The sequence below is a fragment of the Notolepis coatsorum genome (genome assembly GCF_963971535.1).
Source record: "Notolepis coatsorum genome assembly, chromosome: 12".
NCBI classification, from domain to species: Eukaryota; Metazoa; Chordata; class Actinopteri; order Aulopiformes; family Paralepididae; genus Notolepis; species Notolepis coatsorum.
Genome location: NC_140176.1, coordinates 90,998,197 through 91,023,251, shown reverse-complemented (window position 1 = coordinate 91,023,251; position 25,055 = coordinate 90,998,197). Strand labels below are relative to the sequence as shown.

General features: G+C 42.7%; 1 protein-coding gene across 1 annotated transcript in view; it reads left to right on the top strand.

The window, feature by feature from the left end:
• The window catches only part of crkl (v-crk avian sarcoma virus CT10 oncogene homolog-like), a 49,054-nt gene that overhangs the window by 19,770 nt on the left and 4,229 nt on the right, over positions 1–25,055 (top strand). The window lies entirely within an intron of this gene.

Genomic DNA, 25,055 nt, shown 5'->3' with positions numbered 1-25,055 from the left:
ACATTATGCATACTTTTCACAATAAATAAAATAAGAATTTGTTCTTACTTGCTTGCCTGGGTAAATAAAGGTTAAATAAATGTAAAAAAATTATATATAAAAAAGAATTTAAACTGATACCGATAATTTCCGATATTACATTTTATTTGCCAATATTGGCCGATAATATCGGTAGGCCGATAATATCGGACATCCCTAAAAAGAATCCAAAAATAACTACGAAAAGATAAAATACGAAAATTGTTTACTGTGAAGAAAGAAAGAAAAAATCTTGTCCGAAAAGGAATAGGAAGAAACAAGACTCTTATCGGGTTCTACCCCTTATTACAATAAACTCTTACACCAAAATGTTTATTCTGGTTTATATTTGTTAATACAATAGTCAGCAGAAACATGTTTACCCCTCAAACTCACTAGTTCATTGATTGATTGTGTGTATAGTAAAAGCTGCACTGTGCATTATAGATGCTGCATTTTCATATTGCAGCGTCAGTACGGCTTCCAGTGTGTTGTTTCCACTTGGGACCCGTAGATTCTGTAGCTGCTGATGACATCATTGCAGGTGGCTGTAGGTCAGTTCTCTTCTGAGAGGCAAAAAGAGGGCCGATGCTACAGACATCCGTAGGGTGTTTCCTGTCAGGGTTTACATGCACACAAGCAGAAAGCCATGACACTGTGGGTTCAGGTCTCACTTCGAGTCATACTTTACTGTAGAAAACCACAGAAATGGATGACTAAGAGCTAAGACTTGTTGGTGTGTGACAATTTACTCATCAGTAACTCACTCAGTTACTCACTCACTCGCGGTTAGACTAGTGGTTGTTTGAGTGTACATTGAATGAGTTGTACTAATAAAGATGGACTGAAACCTGATCAGTCATATTATACTGAAACCCCCTTACTGATCTGACCAGTCATAAACTGAAACCCCCTTACTGATCTGATCAGTCAGACTGGAATCCCCTTACCCTTACTGAGACTTAGGAGTAACATCATAAAGACTTGGGACTAACATAAACACCAAAGACATACAGATTAAGGACTAACGCCGTAAATCATCCCTCAGGGTAAAACTTTATTGAATAGAGAAAGCGTCATGCAGGTCCCGTTTCATATCATTAATTTGATCTTCGAACAGACAGCCCCCTTCTCAATCTAGCACCAATTCGCCTCATGCACTGAGAGAGAGAGAGAGAGAGAGAGAGAGAGAGGGTGTGTGTGTTTACCACACTATGAGGCTATGCTAAATTACAGGTAATCTGTGTTATGCGTGGGTTGAACGAACACCCGGCCCTTTGCGCAAATTATATTTTGGGAAGGGGCGAACTTGGAGTTAAATTCTGCATGCAAAAAATAGTTGTGCACGTGCCTTCCGTTGCATTCGTTCAGTACACACTACACAGCGCGCACTGAACCAAAGGTCCAGTACTGAAACGGTACGGATACGTGTACTATTACACCCCTAATATATATAATTATTATTATTATATCTTTTTTTTATAATAATACATCCACAGAGCTTTTACATTAACAGAGATCCCCCAAGGGGATCAATAAAGGAATATATTATCTTACATTTTGAATGTTGTTTACATGTATCCCCTCCCTACTTCCCATTTCCCCACATGGAATGCACCTGATTGGGCCTAAAAGAAAAAATGGTTTGGTTCCGGTTGCCGACCGACCCTGCCGATTTAGGTGCGACCCAATTTATTTTATGAGTTAAAAAAATATATATTTAAAATTAAAAATATATATACGGTATATATATATATATATATATATTTTTTTTACAATAAAGTTTCATAAAAATCTTAGTCAAACCTTTAGTATTATGGATATTAAACTGGCAGAGTACATGCATCCATGTTGTCGTGAACATTTTAATTAAATAAAGAAATTCCCTATCCATAGTCGCCGTGGGAAAAAATAAAATAAATTCCCTACCTACCCATGGCCTTAACTGACAACCAATGCCTTGGATAAATGATGTGCTGGTGCTCTAGTGCAGTGGTTCCCAAAGTCGGGGTTGCGACCCAAAGGTGGGCCGCGAGCAGCCACGGGAGGGCCGCGAGATGATTTAAAAAAAAAATATCCAAAAATCCCCCTTTTTTATTTTATTTTTTTTATTTATTTTTTGTCAGGCCACTGAACTTAGAAGCAGGCCAGGACAGTGTTTCTAGTTGTATTCTAAATTTCTATTCTATTGTATTAAAAAATGTGACTATATGGTTTTATATTAACTTAATAAATAAACAAACGAAAAATCTACTTATTTCAACGAACATTTCAAACTAAATAACAGATTATGCACATAAAAACGCTGAAAACAACCGAAGCAACAATAGTATTTTAATGAGGCTATTATTATTATCATTATTTTGCAACAAGTTAGCCCTCTCATAAATAGCACATATAAATGAATAACTAACTTGAACTAACTTAATAGGATTGAAATGATATTTGGCTTAAAAAATCGGTCGCCTGGCAAAAAAAAAAAAAAGCCTGACGATGTGCATTGGGCCGCGGCTCTCTGACGCCTTATTTTCTGGGTCCCGGCCTGAAAAGTTTGGGAACCCCTGCTCTAGTGCAGTGGTTCCCAAAGTGAGGGTCGCAAGCAGCCGGGAGGGGGGGGGGGGGTCGCAAGATGATTTCCAGGATGTATTTATTTCATAAATTATAAAAAGTATATATATATATATATATACAATATATATTTTTTGCCGTCAGGCCACTGAACTTTGAAGCAGGCCAGTGTTTCTAGTTGCGGCGGCGCGATAGTTAGATAACCTAGGTGGGGAACAACCAGTAGATGACTGCAACAGAGGGTAACGCAGTCTAAACGCACACAAGTTGGAGAACTCTCTCTCTCTCTCTCTCTCTCTCGCTCACAAACGTTTGAACGTTTGCATGTTTCAACCACCTCCTATAATAGTGGGGGTCGCGGCTCTCTGACACCGTTATTTCGGGGGTCGCAGCCTGAAAACCTTCCGAACCCCTGCTCTAGTGCGACATCTAGTGGCTGAATGGTGTCTATAGCACCATCTAGTGGCTGAATGTTGTCTATAGCAGCTTTACGTCTTATGACACTCTTACTACTTCATCGGATCCTATTTCACTTGAGCTGACGTGTCTAAAGGGTTCAACATTCTTTACGGTTACAGAATAGGATAAGAGGATTATATGATGACGGATGATAGCCCTAACCAGAACAGGACGGAGGATTAAATGATCACAGATGATGAGTGTGTCTGCCTGAGCGTCCTCTGCTGATCTCTCGCACACAAATAGGATGTTCTCCACGTTCAGGTTTTAATCATCCCTCTTCTCCTTTTAATCCTGATTGAGAGCATAATATGGACTGCAGATGCAGATTGGGGCCAAACACCATCTGATTAACGCCGCTCGGCCTTCCCGCCCTGTCCTCTGGTCAAATCGTACTAATGTGTAAAAATCCACATTGACAACTGAGCCGAGTAGGGCTGTATGATGCAGCAATATCCTGTTTCAGTTATCTTGACGGATACAATGAAGGTCTTGCGTGGAACGTTGTCTTATTATGTTTTTGTTGATATATTTCTTGTATATCAACACATGGCAACTGTTGTCTCTTCCATTTCAATTAGTGCAGTTCCCATTCTGTGCCGTTTGGAATGGGCCAATTGCTTGGCTCCCGGTATTGCTGCTTGCAGCGTAGTAGAGACCTGTGGTATGGCTGCGTGCAGCGCAGGGTTTCCGTTCGAAAAGATTGTTGTCGGCCTCAGTGTCCGGTAGATTTCAATCTACTGGTCAAATTAGAGAAATTCTGGTCAGAGTTTATTGAGCTTAAAAACAATTGATAGGCATGCTATATAAAGAATGACATCCTCAAGGCATGTAGATTTATAATATTTTAACTTAAAATTAGGCTACTTTTGCGTATAGTCATTATATTCCAAATAAAATAAGTCCCGAGACTCTGTGCTGCTGCCGACTTTAAATCAAATAGGTGTCTGTGGGCAGTCGCCCGACATTAATAAACAGCAGTCTGTTATAATCACATTTTTATGAGCTAACGAATTCCGTTATATTGGACATTTGTATTAATTATATCAAGCGAAGAACTGAGAAATTTGGCAGAGAGAGACGGCAACATTATCGTGTGTTTGCGTGATGACTCTCTCCACCTCCCAACGACTTATTTGCGAGAGTTAGGGATGCCCCCCGGACCCCGGTTTTGAACGGGAACCGGTACTATATTAGAAAATACCGGAGTATTTATAAGCTCCGACGTCCTCGGTACTGCTATCGATACTCTAGAGAAATTATTATTATTATTATTATTATTATTATTATTATTTAAAAGTTGCGAACGATCCTCTCTCTGTCTCTGCACGAGAAGCGAGCCGCAGCCAGCGAGTCAATTATTACACACACTCCTCGCGAGTCGCTCGCTAGTGCTACACATAGACATACGGGTACTACATACGGGTACTCCTTAATGAAAGTTCTGTCCCCGACGCCCCGTGCTATAGCGCGCTGCACACAGACAGCAGCTCTGCATGCACTGAGTCGTGATCATGGCGGATAGAGCGAAGCGTTCTAAAGTATGGATATACTTTACAAGGGTCAATGCCGACAATGTACGTTGCCACAAGCGCAACAAAACATTTGCCTGTAAGCGTGGCAATACGAGCAACCTATCAAAACATTTGTTGGCAAAACATGATATTAGCGTGCAGAAATGCGCCGTATTCGACTGCCTTGCGCGCAGTGGTCCATCTGCATCCACGTCCACTGCAGCCGGTAAGCCAAGATACGGAGTTTCCTAGGCTAATAACAAATTATTACAAATAGGCTAATAAACAAAATAATTGTTTAGCTACAAATACTACAATCTAAAAACTTTTTATAGATCGTCAAGCTGAGGCGTCAGCCACCAATGTGTCCCAGGCCAGTGAGCCCAGGGCCACCACACATCCTCCCTCTACCACCCAAAGTCCTTTCTCCCTAGCAGCTAGAGGAAGGATGACAGAGGATAGGGTGAACGAGTGTCACAGTTCTGTTAGCCTTTTGCATTTGTTGTTTATTATAAAAGTCTATAATTCAGAGTCAGACACATTTAAAACATTGTTGCTGCTGTTGCTGAAGAAATTATATTAATTTATTATATTTATTTATAAAGTTATATAAAAGAACATTGCTGCTGCTGTTGCTGAAGAAATTATATTTATTTATAATACTTATTTATAAAGTATTAAGTTGTATAAATAATAAAGCAATGTCGATTCTGTTCTTAATTAATTGTCTTTTTTTCTTGCAAAAAAAATAATCAAAAAGAACCGATAAGAGTATCGATAAAGTACCGAACCGTTAAGCAGTATCGATAAAAGTAGTAGTATCGATAAAATCCTAACGATACCCATCCCTAGCGAGAGTATGACGCTGCAGAGCAGCAGATTCAGCTGTTTTCAGGCTCTATCTGGGGACCGCTCAGCAGCGCCCCCCCACCCAACAGCTGAATTGCCAATGGCTGAATTGGAGTACTGCACTGTGCCGGCACTGCTGGTGTGCAGCTCCGGCTCTGCAGCTGCATGCAGTCGCAAATCTAGCAGCAAGCTCCCGCTGACAACATTATTATACCTGCTTGGTGAAGCAACGATGAAACAAATGTAATGATTGTTTTGTTCATCGCATAGGCTATTTAAATTTAAATTGTGCTTAGAGGGAATTATTTTCACCGGACATTATGACCGGAGAGATTAAATATGTCGGACTTCAACAGATTTTGCCGGTCAAATACCGGTAATTACTGGCTAACGGAAACGCTGGTGCAGCGTAGTAGAGACCTGTAGGATGGCTGCTTGCAGCGTTGTAGAGACCTTTGATATTGCTGCGTGCAGCATAGTAGAGACCTGTGGTATGGCTGCGTGCAGCGTAGTAGAGACCTGTAGGATGGCTGCGTGCAGCGTAGTAGAGACCTGTAGGATGGCTGCGTGCAGCGTAGTAGAGACCTGTAGGATGGCTGCGTGCAGCGTAGTAGAGACCTGTAGGATGGCTGCGTGCAGCGTAGTAGAGACCTGTAGGATGGCTGCTTGCAGTGTTGTAGAGACCTGTAGGATGGCTGCGTGCAGCGTAGTAGAGACCTGTAGGATGGCTGCGTGCAGCGTAGTAGAGACCTGTAGGATGGCTGCGTGCAGCGTAGTAGAGACCTGTAGGATGGCTGCGTGCAGCGTTGTAGAGACCTGTAGGATGGCTGCGTGCAGTGTTGTAGAGACCTGTGGTATGTTGGGTCAGGGGCGTAATTATTGGGGGGACACGGGGCACATGTCCCCTGCATGGTTTCAGAAGGCAGTTATTGTCCCCCGCACTTTTTTACCATCCAAAACAATGTTACACGATAATAAACGGTGACGCGACGCGGCACTTGGACCACACGGAAAACGCCTGCTTGTTCCATCTCTGAGCTCAGGTCTCTGACGACCTGAGCTATTGTTATGCAAAGACAAGTAGCCAGGTGAGCACCCGGCGAGGGACGAGTCGCATTTTTGTGTGCACGCGCCAAGTACCGACCTGGCCACTAGGGCTGCAACGATTAGTCGACATAATCGACGACGTCGATCATAAAAACTCGTCGACGCAGAATGTTTGCGTCGATTAGTCATAAAATATATATTTTTTTTTTCACTACCTATCTTTGTGAAAGCTCTGGTCCAGCTGAAGACAAAGCAGAGGAACAGATTGGACATTGAGCATGACCTCAGAGTTGCTTTGTCTACCATCACCCCAGACTTTGAGACTCTTGTCAGGAGCAAACAACATCCCCAGTTATCCCATTAGTTCCCTGGGATGTTAAGCTAAGAAGTCTGCTATATATTTTTTTTTGTTAAAAACACTTCCACTTTAATTTGTATTATTTAATTTATTTATCTTGTTATGAGTGATTTTTGTATTGTTCAAATACATTTTGATTGAAAGTTGTTGAAAGAATGTTTCATGAGTCATTATTTTAATTTGCTATGGGATCATCATGTTATGTTAAGTTAACTGTTAAGGCAGAGGGACTGGACAACAGGGTGACATTCACAGGTGTGCAGACTTGAGCATGTGAGGTAAAACATGCATTGGAGAAGGAGCCATGCCCACAGGAAGCAGAGATTGAGGGTGTGACAAAAAGAATCGTTAGATTAGTAGACTAATCGAATGACAAAAATAATCGTTAGATTAGTCGACTAATCGAAAAAATAATCGACAGATTAGTCGATTACCAAAATAATCGTTAGTTGCAGCCCTGCTGGCCACCTGTATTTGCATAACAACAGCTAGGGATGCACCGATATGAAAATGTGCGGCTGATACCGATAGTTCAACTAACACAATCGGCCGATACCTATATTTGTATCATACAAAAATAAAAGAATTATGTACTTTTTAATTTTTTTATGATATTACTGTATATTTTTATGTCTCTAAATGTTTTGATTAATTGAAAATGGAGGACCCTTATGTAAACAAGCTGAAAGTATTTTTCTGGTCTTCATCCTCCAGTCTTAGCAGTTGTTGTATTGAGCTGTACTGTATGCGTCTATATTTATCACAGCCGAAGAGTGCGTCGCGTTTCTCTGATTGGCCATGACGCCCATGTGACCGCGGCAGCGCGAGAGAGCGGCAGTGCGGAAATAGGCTGCATCCTCCACGTCAAGAAAGACAGACAGGCATTCTCTGTGACAAACCCTAACCTTAACCAACTCCGAAAGAATGCCTAACCTTAACCCTCCCGAACCTTAACTTAACCCTAACCTTAACCAACTCCGAAATAATGCCTAACCTTAACTTAACCCTAACCTTAACCAACCCCGAAAGAATGCCTAAACTTAACCAGCGGAAGAATGCACGTTTATAGCGAGAGATGATAAACGTAAAAAAGTAAGAAAAAAAAATTTAAGTGATTCGAACTTGTGACCAACCGCACCGCAGGCTCCACAACACGGCGGCGTACCAGTTGAGCTAAGCGTCGATGGAAAAACATTGGGGATTACGGCTACATAATGCTGCAAGCTCTGCCGCTCCGCAAGCACTCGGCAGCACTCTTCGGCTCCAATTAAAGAATAGGCATACTGTATTGTACCCATTTTGCAATCTGTTAATAAAGTTTTCAATCAATCAAATGTATAGAAAAGCTTTTATAACATTCTTTCATATAACAAAAATATATATTGTTTTTAAGAAAACGTTTTAGCCCTATGCTTGACTATTATTTTAGACATGGCAACAAATAAAATAATAATAATAAAATGAATAAATAAAATATTAAATTAATAAAATAGGCTACACGTCTCTCTTTTTGTGTTACAAATTGTGCTCACCGATATGAACATAGGCCTCTTTACTTACTTAAAAAAGGAAACATCAAGAAATATGTTTATGGTATTCCACCATGCCATGTGTTTTATTTTATAATGCTCATGATTATTGCTGAAGTCTGAGTCATACAATACCCACTGGCTTTCATAACCTAACAGACTAACTTGACTAAAAAGACTAAAACGTTTGAGTTTTAAGAGTTTAAGAGACAGCACTCACTGTATCTCTCAAACAAAGCCCTAGGACATAAAAATATTGTTTGTTTCCTGTTGGTTGTCAGTTAAGGCATGGGTAAGTAGGGAATTTATTTAATTTAATTTAATTTTATTCTTTCCCACGGCGACTATGGATAGGGAATTTTTTTATTTAATTAAACTGTTCACAACAACATGGATGCATGTACTCTGCCAGCATGTTTAATATCCATAATACTAAAGGTTTGACTAAGATTTCTATGAAACTTTATATAATTTTTTTTTTTTTAAACTCATAAAATATATTGGGTCGCACCTAAATCGGCAGGGTTGGTCGGCAACCGGACACAAACAATATTTTTTGTTATGCCTAGGGGTGGGACGATACATCGATCCAGATCGATCTATTATCAATTATCAAATAGGATCGATGCAACGTAAAAAGATCAATTCATATTGCGATACTCTTATTTTGAAAATCCCCTGGTGAGCAATGCATATCCACCCGGCCGCCACAGCAGTAGCTCAGTAGCAGTGTTAACGTTAGACAGCATTGCTTCAGAGTCCGCCTATTTTGCAACCCGAAATAAGTGTCTGTTGTTTTTCCCCCCACAACGGGTCAAATGCATCTAACATGCTTTGCATCCTCGCCATTCCTTTATGCCCACGTCGCGTTAAATACCGAAATTAACATTGCGTTAGCGTAAGCTAACTAAGCTAAGCTGATCAGAGCCATATAGAGAGAACAGCAGAGGTCCACTAGGGACTGGGAAGGAGGGGGGTTACTGCATTCTCGAGATAGCCCCACTACCAGGATCTGGCCGGTACTGCACCTTCGGACTCCCAATATGCCTTTTCCAGCCAAAATACAGCTCTGACAGTGAATAGGATATTAATATCGAGAGAGAAAAAAGAAAAACGAACCAAAAATAGTGAACAGGAGGTCTATTTGTATTAAAAACAATAGATTGTTTTTCATTTAAATGTCTGGAAGAGCTCAAAAATAAAAATGTCAAATGATATTTCCATTGCCTTTTTTTTGTTGATTTAAATGTTACTGATTGTGTTAAATTGGCATATAATATTGTCTCATATCGATCACAGGCACCTGAATCGAATCGTATCGTATCGTGGCAGACTTTGTGATATCGGAAAATATCGTATCGTTGTCCAAAGAATCTATATCGTATTGTATCGTGATGAAACTGGTGATTCCCACCCCTAAATAGGGTTGGGCATCGTTTGGATTTGAACGATTCCGGTTCCGATTCCGATTCTCCATATCGATTCCTGTTCTAAACAATTCTCGATTCCGATTTTTTGAGGTGCAGGTCAAAACAGGTCACAGCTTATTTCGAAGGAGATTTTTTATTTTTTTTTTATTTCAAAAAGAAAATCATACTATTCACATTTTCAGTTGACTTGATACAGTTTAATTTGGTTGCTGTACTGTAACTAGGGTATTAATTAACAAAAAAAAAAGTAAAAAGAAAAAAAGTTAAAAAAAATCGAAATTTAGAATCGAAATTCAAATATGTTACTTCCGGTTCCAGAACCGGAAGTTAGGAACCGGTTCCTATTAGAACCGGTTTTCGGTGCCCAACCCTACCCCTAAAGCCCCATGTTCTCCAGTGTTATCCCATAAGTTTGCGATGCATGTGTTGTATCAGGTACAACAGAACAATTTTGATTGACAATCGATTCTGCCAATTATGTCACACCGCTTGCTAGGGGTGGGACGATACATCTATCCAGGTCGATATATCGATCTATTATCAATAATCAAATAGGATCGATGCAACGTAAAAAGATCGATTCATATTGCGATACTCTTATTTTGAAAATCCGGCGAGTCGTATCCGCCCAGTAGTCTGAAACGCCGTGTAGCTCTGTACAGCTCTGTACAGCAGAGCAGGGCTACAGAGCGCCTATTTTGCGACCCGATATAAGTCTGTGCAGTTTTTTCCCTGCAACGGGTCAAATGCATCTAACATGCTTTGCATCGTCGCCATTCCTTTATGCCCATGTCGCGTGGACAGACCTAAATTAACGTTACGTTAGCTTCTTAAGCTAACTAAGCTAAGCAGCTACCCGTGAGAGAACGGGAGAGGACTGGAGAAGGAGGGGGGGCGGGGGCATTCTGTGTGTGGGGACTGGGGGAGGGGCATTCTGTGTGTCCGTTTGAAAAGACCAGATGAAGTCAGGAGTATATTATATTGATAGTATTTACTGAGGATGGACAGATAATGTTGATATTTAACATGCAACATAAAACAATTGTAGGAACAGTTTGGGAGAGGGAGGGGTTTTAGGTTGCGTGTTGTGAGTTCCAAAACATTTTACTTAAAGTTTAAAGCTCAATATATAAAAACGTGCCACTTTACAGTGAACAGGAGGTATATTTGTATTAAAAACAATAGATTGTTTTTCATTTAAATGTCTGGAAGAGCTCAAAAATAAAAACGTCAATTGATATTTCCGTAGCCTTTTTTTAGTTGATCTAAATGTGACTGATTGTGTTAAATGGGCACATAATATCGTCTCATATCGATCGCAGGCACCTGAATCGAATATCGTATCATGGCAGACTTTGTGATATCGGCAAATATCGTATCGTTGTCCAAAGAATCGATATCGTATCGTATCGTGATGAAACTGGTGATTCCCACCCCTACCGCTTGCACCCACCTCTGCTTTCTTACCACCAATCGGCAAGCGCTTATTCGTTTTTTTACTTCCGGGAAGTCCGCCATTGATCTAAGTTACACGAGAAAACCAAACACAAATTTACCGGAGCTAATAACTTTAGCTCCCCGCGGCCCACGAGTAGGCTACCAGCGCTCCGCAGGAGGACCAAACGAGGCATAATGATTTTACTGCAACGAATGTTATAATAGAAGCTTTTCTATACATTTGTCTGATTGAAAACTTTATTAACAGATTGCAGAATGGGTACTTCAGTACGGGCTCTCTGAGCAAAGGAAGGAACTGAGAGACATGAATGACCAACAATGCTTGCTATGGTCGAGTAAATATGCTGATGTTATTGAACGTGTAACTATATAATGTTAATGCCACAAAACGAATGCCTTTGTTAACACATTCGGGCCATTTGGATCCGTCTAATCCCACTCTATATGACCAGCAAATCAAAACAAACTTTCATTTGTGCGTGAGGCTGTTTGTAGAGCTAAATCTATACTTTATAGTATTGCTATCTGTCCATTCTCAGTCAATTGACACTATAAACCGTCCCTTCAATATGCCTTATACAAAAAAATAATTCATTAATACGTTCCCATTTTATAGCATCGTGAATATGAACTATATAGCAGAATGTTCTGGGGTATTTCCTGGAAGGCGAGTTACAAGTAGAGTTGTTCCGATACCGATACTGGTATCGGAAAAGCCGCCGATACTGGCTAAAATGCTGGTATCGGTATCGGCGAGTACCCTCTAATGCTGCGCTCCGATACCATATGACGTAATTTATCAACAACACTGTGGTCTGTTGAGTAAGCATTATAAAACAAACGTGTGCTTAATCGATTAAAGTGTCAATGCCATTTGTCATTTTAACAGCAGATACTTTCTTAAATGTCATCGTCCCGACAGAGCGGTGTTGACGGAGAGCTCATGGGTTCGCTTGGTGGCTGGTGTTATTAGCGTCAGCTAACCGAAAGCTAGCTTTAACATTACCTTGGCTAAAGTTGGGGCTATTCATATAATCCAGCAATAATGGCTGCAGACCTGCAAGCAAAGTACAGCAAGTTGGCAAAGGAGTATTCCAAGTTAAATCACAATGTCACCAGTAACGTTACAGTCTTCTATGGTCTTCCCATATACCGGTAGCTCATGCTAGCTAACGTCGTCATTGCACAATTGCACGTCGCGTACACAATTAATGACATGTTGCGGACAGCCATATCGGCGACAATGTTTAGCTTTTAGTGCCAAATGATAAGAGTCTGAGGCGGAGTCTCAAAAGAGAATGTTGAATATTTATTGTGCAAAAATCACAACAGATACGACTGCTACTGAACGGAGCCTTGTAGACAGACTGAGTAGGGTATATCTGCAGAGCCAGTGGGTAGCGAGTGCAGCAACGTATAATGTCCGTGTGGATCATTGGAGTAGGGTATATCTGCAGTGCTGAAGCCCCATACTCATTGATTAATGATACTAATACAAATCTATACAATCACCTGTTGTTGAATAAATACCATTACTTTCTAGTTATGACTAAAAAACAGTATATATAAAACAGTATTTGTTAAAAAAAAAAAAAAAAAATATTTATAAAAAAAAAATTATAATATCGTTTTTTTTTTTTTTTATGTATGCACTGGTATCGGATAAGTATCGGTATCGGCCGATACCCAAAGCTTAGGTATCGGAATCGGATCGGAAAGGAAAAAATGGTATCGGAACATCTCTAGTTACAAGTCAGGTCAAGTCAAGTCAAGAGTTTTAATTGTCACGGCATACAGGTATACAATGAAATGCGGGTGGTCTTGCCCGCAACGATATGCAATACAGTGGTACAACATATAATAGAATCAAAAAATGAAAAAAACAACATTGTGCAGTAAACCGGTAACAGGTAACATGGAGTGACATCTCGGTATCTGTACATAGTTATTTACAGAGCATATGGGACATGCTAGTTAGCTTTGGTAGTGCAATACACTGTTCCTGTTATTCTAATTTAAAGTGTCCTTTCCTTTGGCGTGTGCGTGTGTGCGACATGAGTGTGTGCCCGCTCATGTTAAAGTGTTAAGTGGCTGCTCGTGTGTGAGCGTGCACAGCGTGTGTATCGTGTGTGTGTTCATGTGTGCTTGTGTGTGGATAGTTCAATGTTCTGAGCACTCAATGTTCATTGTTCATGGCTCTGATGGCCTGGGGGAAGAAGCTGAGCCTAAGCCGCTCTGTCCTAGTAGCTGGGGTTCGCAGGCGTCTGCCTGACCTCAGCAGCTGAAACAGGCTGTTATTGGGGTGGTGAGGGTCTTTCATTATCCTGCAGTCTCTGGATTTGCACCTCTTGTTGTATAGAACCTGCAGGGGGGGTAGTGCAATACCCGTGGTACGCTCGGCTGAGCGCACCACTCTCTGTAGGGCCTTCTTGTCCTATGCCGTGCTGTTTCCATACCAGGCAGTGATGTTTCCGGTCAGGATGCTCTCTACAGCTCCTGAGTAGAAGGACTGGAGTATCTTCCCCGATACTCTGAACTTCCTTAACTGTCTCAGGTGGTAGAGGCGCTGTTTCGCCTTCTTTACTACTGTGTCTATGTGTGTTGACCATGTCAGGTCCTCTGAGATGTGGACCCCCAGGTACTTAAAGCTGCTCACCCTGTCCACGGTGGCCCCGTTAATCATCAGTGGTGTGTGCGTCTCCTGCTGTCCTCTCCTATAATCCACGATCAGCTCCTTGGTTTTACCAATGTTCAGGAGCAGGCTGTTGTCCTGGCACCAGCGTTCCAGTACCTCAACCTCCTCCCGGTAGGCCTTCTCGTCGTTGTCCGAGATCAGCCCTACCACCACCGCGTCGTCTGCGAACTTCACTATGGAGTTGGAGCTGAACTTGGCCACACAGTCGTGTGTGTAGAGTGAGTACAGCAGGGGGCTCAGAACACAGCCCTGGGGGGACCCGATGCTCAGGGTGATGGTGTTGGAGGTCTGACCCCCCACCCTGACCGCCTGGGGTCTTTAGCTCAGAAAGTCCAGTACCCAGGCGCTCAGGGCGGAGCTCAGACCTAGCTCGATCAGCTTGTCCACCAGTCTGGTGGGGACTATGGTGTTGAACGCTGAGCTGTAGTCAATGAACAACAGTCTCACATAGCCCCCCTTCTGACGGTCAAGGTGCGAGAGGGTGCTGTGCAGTACCTGGGAGACCGCGTCGTCGGTGGACCTGTTTGTCCTGTATGCAAATTGCATAGGGTCCATATCACTGGGGAGGGAGGCACAAATGTGGTCCTTGACCAGCCTCTCGAAACATTTCATGACCACAGAGGTGAGTGCCACCGGTCTGTAGTCATTTGGACATGTTGGGGAGGGTTTCTTCGGTACAGGGATGATGGTAGACATCTTGAAGCAGGCAGGGACCACTGACTCCGCCAGGGATTGATTAAATATGGCGGTGAACACTGGGGCCAGCTGGTTGGCACAGGACTTGAGTATGCGTCCTGTTATGCCATCTGGGCCAGCAGCCTTCCTGGTGTTCACCTGCATAAATGCTCTTCTCACACTGTGTTCCGACAACGAGAGAGCGTCCCCGCCCCCCCGCGGTTGCCCCCCCCCCTCCACAACAGCCGGCGCGCCAGTGACGTCACTAGCCGGAGAGCCAGCAGCGCCACTGTCTACACCAAACCGAGCGTAGAAGATGTTGAGCTTGTCCGCGAGGGAGGCGTCGTCGCTCCCCATTGAGGGGGCGCTGACTTTATAGTCAGTTATTGTCTTCAGTCCCTGCCATAATCCTCTTGTGTCGTTTTGTGCCATTTGTGTCTCCAGTTTATCAGCATATGTCCTCTTAGCTAGTTTGACAGCCTTGCGTAGAGTATAGACTGAAGCCTTATACTCCTCCATGTTTCCTGACTCTCTACCCAGGTTGTAGGCGGTGGTACGAGAGTTCAGAGCTGCTCTAATAGTGCTATCCACCCACGGTTTCTGGTTTGGGAAAACCCGCACCGTTTTTCTGGGGACAATACCATCGGCTATTGTTGTAATGTAGCTCACCACTGTGTCTGCGAGCTCGCTGACGTCACTGGCGCTTCCTTTGAACATATCCCAATCCGTTTCTGTAAACACGTCCTGGAGCGTGGCCTCTGATTCGTCGGTCCACTTCTTTGTCTCACGTGACACGACGGCGTCACGTGATCTCTGTTGATATGCCGGAAATAGCAAGATGGAGTCGTGGTCGCTCGAGCTTGTGGACCCCGTTAATGGCGGAGCGGCTACTGCCTTGTAGCCGGCTCTGAACGGGGAATAACAGTGGTCGAGTGTTTTTCCCTCTGGTGGAGCAAGCGATGTGCTGAAAAAAGGACGGCATCACTTTCTTCAGGTTGGCCTGGTTGAAATCGCCGGCCACTACAATCGCTGCGTCTGGATGTTTGATCTGGTGTCTGTTGAGATGCTCGTGTAGTTCTCCCAGCGCTTTGCCCGTATTCGCGTGTGGGGGAATATATACGGCGGTCATGACGACCGCGGTGAGCTCCCTCGGGAGGTGAAACGGACGGCACAGAATAGAAAGATGTTCCATGTCCGGGGAACACGAGTTTGAGAGAACATGCACCCCCTCGGGATTAACCCAGGAATTGTTCGTGAGGAGGCAGACTCCGCCGCCGATGGTCTTTCCTGAGGCAGCGGTACGATCTGCACGTAATACTGTGAAGGCATCCGAGGGAGATACGCTTTTGTCCGGAGTCGCCGACGTGAGCCATGTCTCCGTGAGACACATGATGTTGATGTCTCTCATCTCCCGTTGGAACCGGACCCTCGCCCTTAGGTCATCCATCCTACCCTCCAACGAACGGGCATTCGCCAGAAAGATGGATGGAATTGCTGGGCGGTAAGCAGCTCTTTTTAGTCTCAGTCTGATACCTCCACGTCTCCCTCTGTGTCTCCTCCTGCCGTAGCCTTTGTTCTTTTCCTTGCCGTCATTCTCCCGTCTGATTTCTGCTGGCCATTCTAGGTCAAAAGTGTCTCCAAACTCCTCTTTGAGCCCGGGGTTCAGGTCCATAAGTGTCTGACGGTCGTATGACGTACCCGCCAGTGTTGCTTTAAATAAAAAAGTAGAAAAAACAAACATAATAGCTAAAAGTGTGTACATCGTTGCGGAGCTAAAACCAGAGGCGTCTGACCAGGGTCGCGTCCTACGTAGGTCACAAGGCGCTAAGCTAATAACGTTAAATCGAATGGCGTTTCGGCCATAGACCAGCTAGAGATAAAAATCTAAATGCATTTGATCGGTATCATGGTCCACCATGAATGCATGAAAGGGGGGGGGGGACGTCGTTTCTGATTTTTGATTACCAATAACGGCATTAGCTTCAGTAGCCTAATTCGCTGACCGGGTGGATGGCTATCAAAGCAAGGCCCGATTGGGCTGTAATTGACGTCAAATCGTTCTTACCTGTGGCCGGTTGGACTGCAAAAAGGATTTCCCAGTTATCAATCGCGATCTGGTAGATCCATATGTCCATTGACTGATGATATATTCCTTTACTGCATACTGAATTCGGCGTCGCAAAAGGTATTCCAAGCTACATGCTACAGGCATAGCTTCAGGCTAGCAGGAAAATTCACTGCATGATGAAAAAAAACTTCATCCGTTCTGCCACAGGGAACACTGCATTATCGAGACAGCGCCCCTACGAGGATCGGGCCGGTAATGCACGAATTCTAAGAGTAGGGTAAATCTGCAGTGCCGCAGGGTGACATTGAGTGGGATATTACAATGGAATAAAAGCCAAAACAACCTTGCCACGGACATATCCGTGGTTGGCCCTCAACCGTTGGATCCGAAACACAGACATGTCCGTGGTTGGCCGCGAATGTGTTAATCATAAGTAACGTTGATGCAGTAGCGTGTGTGTGAGGGGGTTGTGCACTGCAGTTCGCTTGACTGAAACCCCATGGTTTGAACATGTGGACTGGACAACACGTTAGCTTAACGTTACATGTATGATGTCACGTGAGTAGAACGAATAATCTAATTCAGATTCAGCTAGTGCCAGAATGCTTGTGACAGTTTGCAGAATGTCGGAGGAGTAGGTGGGGTTTTAGTATTGTTTTAATTTTTTCAAAGTTTGAACGTGTGGACCAGATTGACGCGACACAAATTGACGTATATTTATCGGCCACTGCCATCAGCAAATTTGAGCTTATAGGCCGATGGCAGTCAACAAGGCACTTATCGGCCGATACCGATACCCGACCGATATATCGGTGCACCCCTAACAACATTATTTTATTTAAGTGTAGGCTATAGTTAATTTTTTATAGTAAATTTTTACAGTTTTTGTATTTTTCTGACATGGGGGCTCAACAATAAATGACGATCAGAAATGTCAAGTTGTATGTTGTTATTCTAACCAGCTTAGTTCTGTTGCATTTCCAATTTATTTATTAAAATTATAAATTTAGCAGGTAGCGATAAGGGAATCGATAAAGAATCGGATCGATAAGCAGAATCGATAATGGAATCGTATCGATAAAATCTTATCAATTCCCATCCCTACACACAACGCAGTACGCACATTCCGAGACTCGCACAGCGTTATGACTTGTCATAAGTGAATTCGCTATTATATGTTGTACCACTGTATTGCACATCGTTGTGGGCAAGACCACCCGCATTTCATTGTATACTTGTATGCCAAATGTGACAAATAAAACTCTTGACTTGACTTGAATTCAATTGTATAGAAACAACTCACCAAAATGGACTATTGCACAACTGATTGAAAAAAATATATCTAAGGGGGGGGGGGGGGCCTTCACTGGGCGGGCCTTAGGTCATGCATTAAAGCATTCCGTCTCCAGACGGATTTCCGTCAATTTGATTGGGGAGATCCGTCCATTTGATTCGCAGTCTGACGGAAGTATTTGCATGATTTGTAGATGCATACAGATTGAAACAAAATTGAGCCAATCAGAGGCGCCAAATATGGAAAAGGGCTTTTTTTTCCTATCGCGCCAAGCAGTCATCATCACTCAGCGACTCGAGAGACAGGTCGCCTTTTTTGCAGCCTCACGCGTCAACTGCTTGTTTACCAACGTCACAGCCACCACGCTGCTTGCACTCGCTGCTATATACCGATTAGCTAACGTTAGCTTAATAGCGTCTGTTAAATGGAAGGAGTAAGCCGGCCACTAAAAAGAGAACCCACCGCGGGGTTCTCGGATGAAAAGGATCAGCGGGACCACGTAACAAAAAGTTTCGAGAGGAGAGGACGTTTGAAGAGACTGGCTAGGCAGCGCTACTGGGGGCTGTAGTGGTGAGTTAACTTGTTCCGTGTGCCGCAACGATGTCAAAAAGAAAAACGGAAACAACACGTTTGTCATTGTCGTGTTACTTCACAGTACAATATGTGAGTCCCCTGCTGTGGTTGTGAGTATACGTTTATTAGCTTAACTCCGTAGCAACATCACACCGGTGTATCTGTAGACAGTCTCCTCCCCACCGTATATATTCTCTCTGTCAGGATCTATGGGTAACATTACTGTATATTTGCATATCGTATATGTCACAAATGTAACAGTACTATATACCTGTAGTATGTCCCTATGCCATAAATGTCATGATGTCAATGTCATGCATGTCATAAATGTCACTGAATTGAAAATGGGGGACCCTGATGATGTAAACAAGACAAACGTCTTTCTCTGGTCTGCATCCCCTTAACAATTGTGTGTATTGAGCCATACTGTATTGTACCCATTCTGCAATCGGTTAAATATTGATTGATTGTTATAACGGATTGCAGAATGGGTACAATACAGTACAGCTCAATACACACAATTGTCAAGGGGTTGCAGACCAGAGAAAGACTTTCCTCTTTACATCAGGGTCCCCCATTTTCAATTCATCATAACATATATGACATACATGACATACAGATAGATAATACTGCTACATCTATACATTTATGACGTACCAGATTTACACAGTATTGTTTGTGATACAATAAGAGTCTAAAAAAGAGAGCATATACATTTGACGAAGAAACTGTACATTGGAGGAGGTTGGGTGGACTGGAGGGGGGGGGGACTGTACATTGGAGGTGGTTGGGGAGGGAAGGGTTGGGTAGGCGGGGTGGGGGGGTAACTGTACATTGGATTATCGACGAAACCGAAACAAGTAGGCTCCCTTAAAACGCCAACGCTATTAAAAAGAAATAAAGTGGAGGTTAAAATAAGAATATGACTTGGCCTGAAAAAAATTTCAGTCAGGAGATTTTTTTTTGCTTTAATCCCTGCCTTAGGTATCGAAATATGCCACAGATTGATCTAACACGAATCGATACTCTGTAGTACCGACGTAATTTGGTCGATACCCTTAAAAGTACAGAGTTCGGTACCCATTAGGCTTGGGCGGTATCCTTATTTTCAAACCGGCAAACATTTATGTTATAATACCCCGGTGCACGGTATTTGACGGTATGACTTTCATTTTCATCAGCGGGGGGGGGGTTACGTGTTACCAAGTAAACAAATCATCGTCAGCTCTCAGAATGGTAGTCCCGCACCGGTAGAAGCCCGCACCGTTTTAGCGTTAGCATCTAGCCTATAGCCATGGCAGACTATTTGATTCCTTAAGGGCTAGAAATTGCCTGGGTTTTGGTCATATGCTCCCGAAATGCTCCCGTTGTTTGGCTACTTCTATGTGCAGTGAAAACTACTCGAATGCTTTATAACCTAGTCATTGATTTAGTTCAGGGTAATCTAAGATTAGCCGCAGAGCTAACGCTACTTAACGTGAGCTAACGCTAGTTATTCAAGCTCAGTAGCTCACAGAGAGAGATAAACAGCTGACAGCGGATAGTACAGGACGGTACAAATACAATAAAAAGGCGGGTGGGGGCTGTTGTGTAAACCTTGTACTCTTTAGTTCACATATAATAAGAGACGGATTGCTCCACAACAACACTGCTCTCGTCACAACGCTTTACGGTATTTTCACAGCACTGTCGCAACATTACCGTAAAACGTGAACACCGTTGTGACCCACTCGCTCCACTAGAGCGGTCTCGCCCTCTGCTGGCGCGTGTGTGCACTACACTCAAAACTCCGTTTCACTGTTATAGAAACTGAAGCGCATCTGTGATTTTGACGGTGACGGACGGTATTGAAAATCAATACCGTAGGTATTTCTAAATACCCTGGTATACCTTAATACCGTCATACCGCCCAAGCCTAGTACCCATCCCTAGTGGTATGGCTGCTTACAGCGTTGTAGAGAACTATGGTGGCTGCTTACAGTGTTGTAGGGACCTGTGGAATGGCTGCTTGCAGCGTATTAGAGGCCTGTGGGTATGACTGCTGCTTGTAGAGACCTGTGGTATGTTTATGTTTATTAGGATCCCCATTAGTCATTATTCTTCCTGGGGTCCTCACAGATATACACATACAAATATGAAACATTCAGTGTAAATCAGTCATATATCGCATACATAATCAATAGAAAATAAAACAAGTTTAATTAGCGATCTGAAATCATATTGCATCAAGCGATTGGAGATCCAGTCACCCCAGGATAGGTGAATCCATTTCACCATACCTTAAAAGAAACTAAAGAAAAACACAAAGTAAACAGAAGAAGTTTGGATAACATGGCTGCAGCTACACTCATGCATGACATATATTGATTTCCTTCCGGATTATGGCTCCTTTAAGTTTCTTTTTGCAACTGTCCTTGTTTTCCGTCCGTATGATATGTAACAGGATCCTATTCCAATATGGTATCGCTGTTGCTTGTAGAGACCTGTGGTATTGCTGCTGCTTGTAGAGACTGTGGTAGGGCTGGGCGATATAACGATAACGATAATTATCGCGATATATTTTAATAATCAATATCGGGGGGGGGGGGGGGGGGTCGAAAAAAGAAAATGTTTTTTTTTTTTTTTTTTTTTTTGTGGACCTGCAACAGGTCAGTTTTAAAACAAGAGACAGTGGACAGACTTGTCTTTCTTGCCTGCAACTTAAAGTAATGGCCTTGCTTGTCCAAATGACAATACTGACCAAATTGAGATTTATTTTTCTCTTGTCCATTTATTTTGTTTGCTTTCTAATTTAAAATACAGTGTGAATCCGTCTGTACACAGTAGGCTATGGGTGCTAGCAGAGCTAGTCTCCAGTCACGAGTCACGGTGCACATGTGCGGTGGTTTGTCCACCAAAAAAGCGCCAAAAGATAGAAAAGAAACTAGCAGAGCCAGAACTGTTCAACTCCCCTGGAGCCACAGCCAGCAGAGAAGCCTGTTTACTTTAGCTTTCAAACCAGCTGCAGCCTGAGAACTGGTGTGTCAGGGGCTGTAACACTAAAGATGGCGGCAACGACAAAGAATTGCTGCAAAATAAACATACATCTGTTGTTTAAAAAAGAAATATATATATATATATATATATATATATATATATATATATATATATATATATATATATATATATATAAAATTTATACTTATAACAATATCGAATATCGAGTGATATGATATTGTTATCGATATCGTTATCGCGATATCATTTTTGGCCATATCGCCCCAGCCCTAGACTGTGGTATGACTGCTGCTTGTAGAGACTGTGGTATGACTGCTTGTAGGGTCGTAGAGACCTGTGGCACTACCTACACTGTGTAGTGTATTGAGAGGTGACCCCCCCCCCCCTATTAACTGTTACACCACTGCATGGCATGCTGGGGACCCTAAGAAACGTCCAGTCATTAGATTTGAGTCAAATAGGTTCTAATATTCCATTCCAACAGTGAAGAGATATAAATCAAATTAAATTTATTTGTAAGGCCCGACAACACACGTTAATGTCCCCATGGGCCGGACACGTCTTCTTCAAACAAGTCAAGAAGAAACATCACAATAAATCGAGAACAAAACAAAAACACCATGAAGTCCAAACATTTTTAAATAAATGAATGCAACACTCCCAGACATACCCCACGCGAAGGTAAGGAAAAACTCACTAAAACCTAGCAATAGGAAAAAATGCACCACAGGCAATGTGAAGGAGAGAAACCTTAGAAGGGCTGTTCAAGGGGCAATCTCCCTTCTTAGATGTCGGTGATAGTAGTGTTTAGGGCTGGGCGATTCTTGCTAAAATGTGAATCACGATTTTTCTCTAAGAATTGAGATCACGATTCTCTCACATGATTCTTATTTTTTCAATAAAATCATTTATTGCACTCTTTCTTAAACAGACAACATAACGTATATCAAAGTGCCTGACTTAAACTTAGTCTCTTGTAACATACAAAATAACTCAAGTCAGAATCGTCATAATTTAAAAAAAGTTAAGTAAAAAGTAAAAAAAGAAAATCGTCATAATTCAGAAATTAGATTGCATAGGACTATAAATCGAGATCGCAATTTTTTTTCGATTTAATTGCCCAGCCCCTAGTAGTGTTGCAATAAAACAGGCGAAACAGTTGGTAAGCATGCACACATATGTGTAATGAAACACATAAAAAAAAGTTGCTTACCAATAAGGGCTTTGAAAATAAACCAATACCCGTTTTTGTTGGGCCTTTCTGCAAGAGAAGACCAACCCACCCTGTCGTACAGAACCTCTCCTCTAACGGGCCTCGTCTGTCCCTCCTTGTATGGAAGGTCGCCTTTTTTGCAGCCTCACGCGTCAACTGCTTGTTTACCAACGTCACAGCCACCACGCTGCTTGCACTCGCTGCTATATACCGATTAGCTAACGTTAGCTTAATAGCGTCTGTTAAATGGAAGGAGTAAGCCGGCCACTAAAAAGAGAACCCACCGCGGGGTTCTCGGATGAAAAGGATCAGCGGGACCACGTAACAAAAAGTTTCGAGAGGAGAGGACGTTTGAAGAGACTGGCTAGGCAGCGCTACTGGGGGCTGTAGTGGTGAGTTAACTTGTTCCGTGTGCCGCAACGATGTCAAAAAGAAAAACGGAAACAACACGTTTGTCATTGTCGTGTTACTTCACAGTACAATATGTGAGTCCCCTGCTGTGGTTGTGAGTATACGTTTATTAGCTTAACTCCGTAGCAACATCACACCGGTGTATCTGTAGACAGTCTCCTCCCCACCGTATATATTCTCTCTGTCAGGATCTATGGGTAACATTACTGTATATTTGCATATCGTATATGTCACAAATGTAACAGTACTATATACCTGTAGTATGTCCCTATGCCATAAATGTCATGATGTCAATGTCATGCATGTCATAAATGTCACTGAATTGAAAATGGGGGACCCTGATGATGTAAACAAGACAAACGTCTTTCTCTGGTCTGCATCCCCTTAACAATTGTGTGTATTGAGCCATACTGTATTGTACCCATTCTGCAATCGGTTAAATATTGATTGATTGTTATAACGGATTGCAGAATGGGTACAATACAGTACAGCTCAATACACACAATTGTCAAGGGGTTGCAGACCAGAGAAAGACTTTCCTCTTTACATCAGGGTCCCCCATTTTCAATTCATCATAACATATATGACATACATGACATACAGATAGATAATACTGCTACATCTATACATTTATGACGTACCAGATTTACACAGTATTGTTTGTGATACAATAAGAGTCTAAAAAAGAGAGCATATACATTTGACGAAGAAACTGTACATTGGAGGAGGTTGGGTGGACTGGAGGGGGGGGGGACTGTACATTGGAGGTGGTTGGGGAGGGAAGGGTTGGGTAGGCGGGGTGGGGGGGTAACTGTACATTGGATTATCGACGAAACCGAAACAAGTAGGCTCCCTTAAAACGCCAACGCTATTAAAAAGAAATAAAGTGGAGGTTAAAATAAGAATATGACTTGGCCTGAAAAAAATTTCAGTCAGGAGATTTTTTTTTGCTTTAATCCCTGCCTTAGGTATCGAAATATGCCACAGATTGATCTAACACGAATCGATACTCTGTAGTACCGACGTAATTTGGTCGATACCCTTAAAAGTACAGAGTTCGGTACCCATTAGGCTTGGGCGGTATCCTTATTTTCAAACCGGCAAACATTTATGTTATAATACCCCGGTGCACGGTATTTGACGGTATGACTTTCATTTTCATCAGCGGGGGGGGGGTTACGTGTTACCAAGTAAACAAATCATCGTCAGCTCTCAGAATGGTAGTCCCGCACCGGTAGAAGCCCGCACCGTTTTAGCGTTAGCATCTAGCCTATAGCCATGGCAGACTATTTGATTCCTTAAGGGCTAGAAATTGCCTGGGTTTTGGTCATATGCTCCCGAAATGCTCCCGTTGTTTGGCTACTTCTATGTGCAGTGAAAACTACTCGAATGCTTTATAACCTAGTCATTGATTTAGTTCAGGGTAATCTAAGATTAGCCGCAGAGCTAACGCTACTTAACGTGAGCTAACGCTAGTTATTCAAGCTCAGTAGCTCACAGAGAGAGATAAACAGCTGACAGCGGATAGTACAGGACGGTACAAATACAATAAAAAGGCGGGTGGGGGCTGTTGTGTAAACCTTGTACTCTTTAGTTCACATATAATAAGAGACGGATTGCTCCACAACAACACTGCTCTCGTCACAACGCTTTACGGTATTTTCACAGCACTGTCGCAACATTACCGTAAAACGTGAACACCGTTGTGACCCACTCGCTCCACTAGAGCGGTCTCGCCCTCTGCTGGCGCGTGTGTGCACTACACTCAAAACTCCGTTTCACTGTTATAGAAACTGAAGCGCATCTGTGATTTTGACGGTGACGGACGGTATTGAAAATCAATACCGTAGGTATTTCTAAATACCCTGGTATACCTTAATACCGTCATACCGCCCAAGC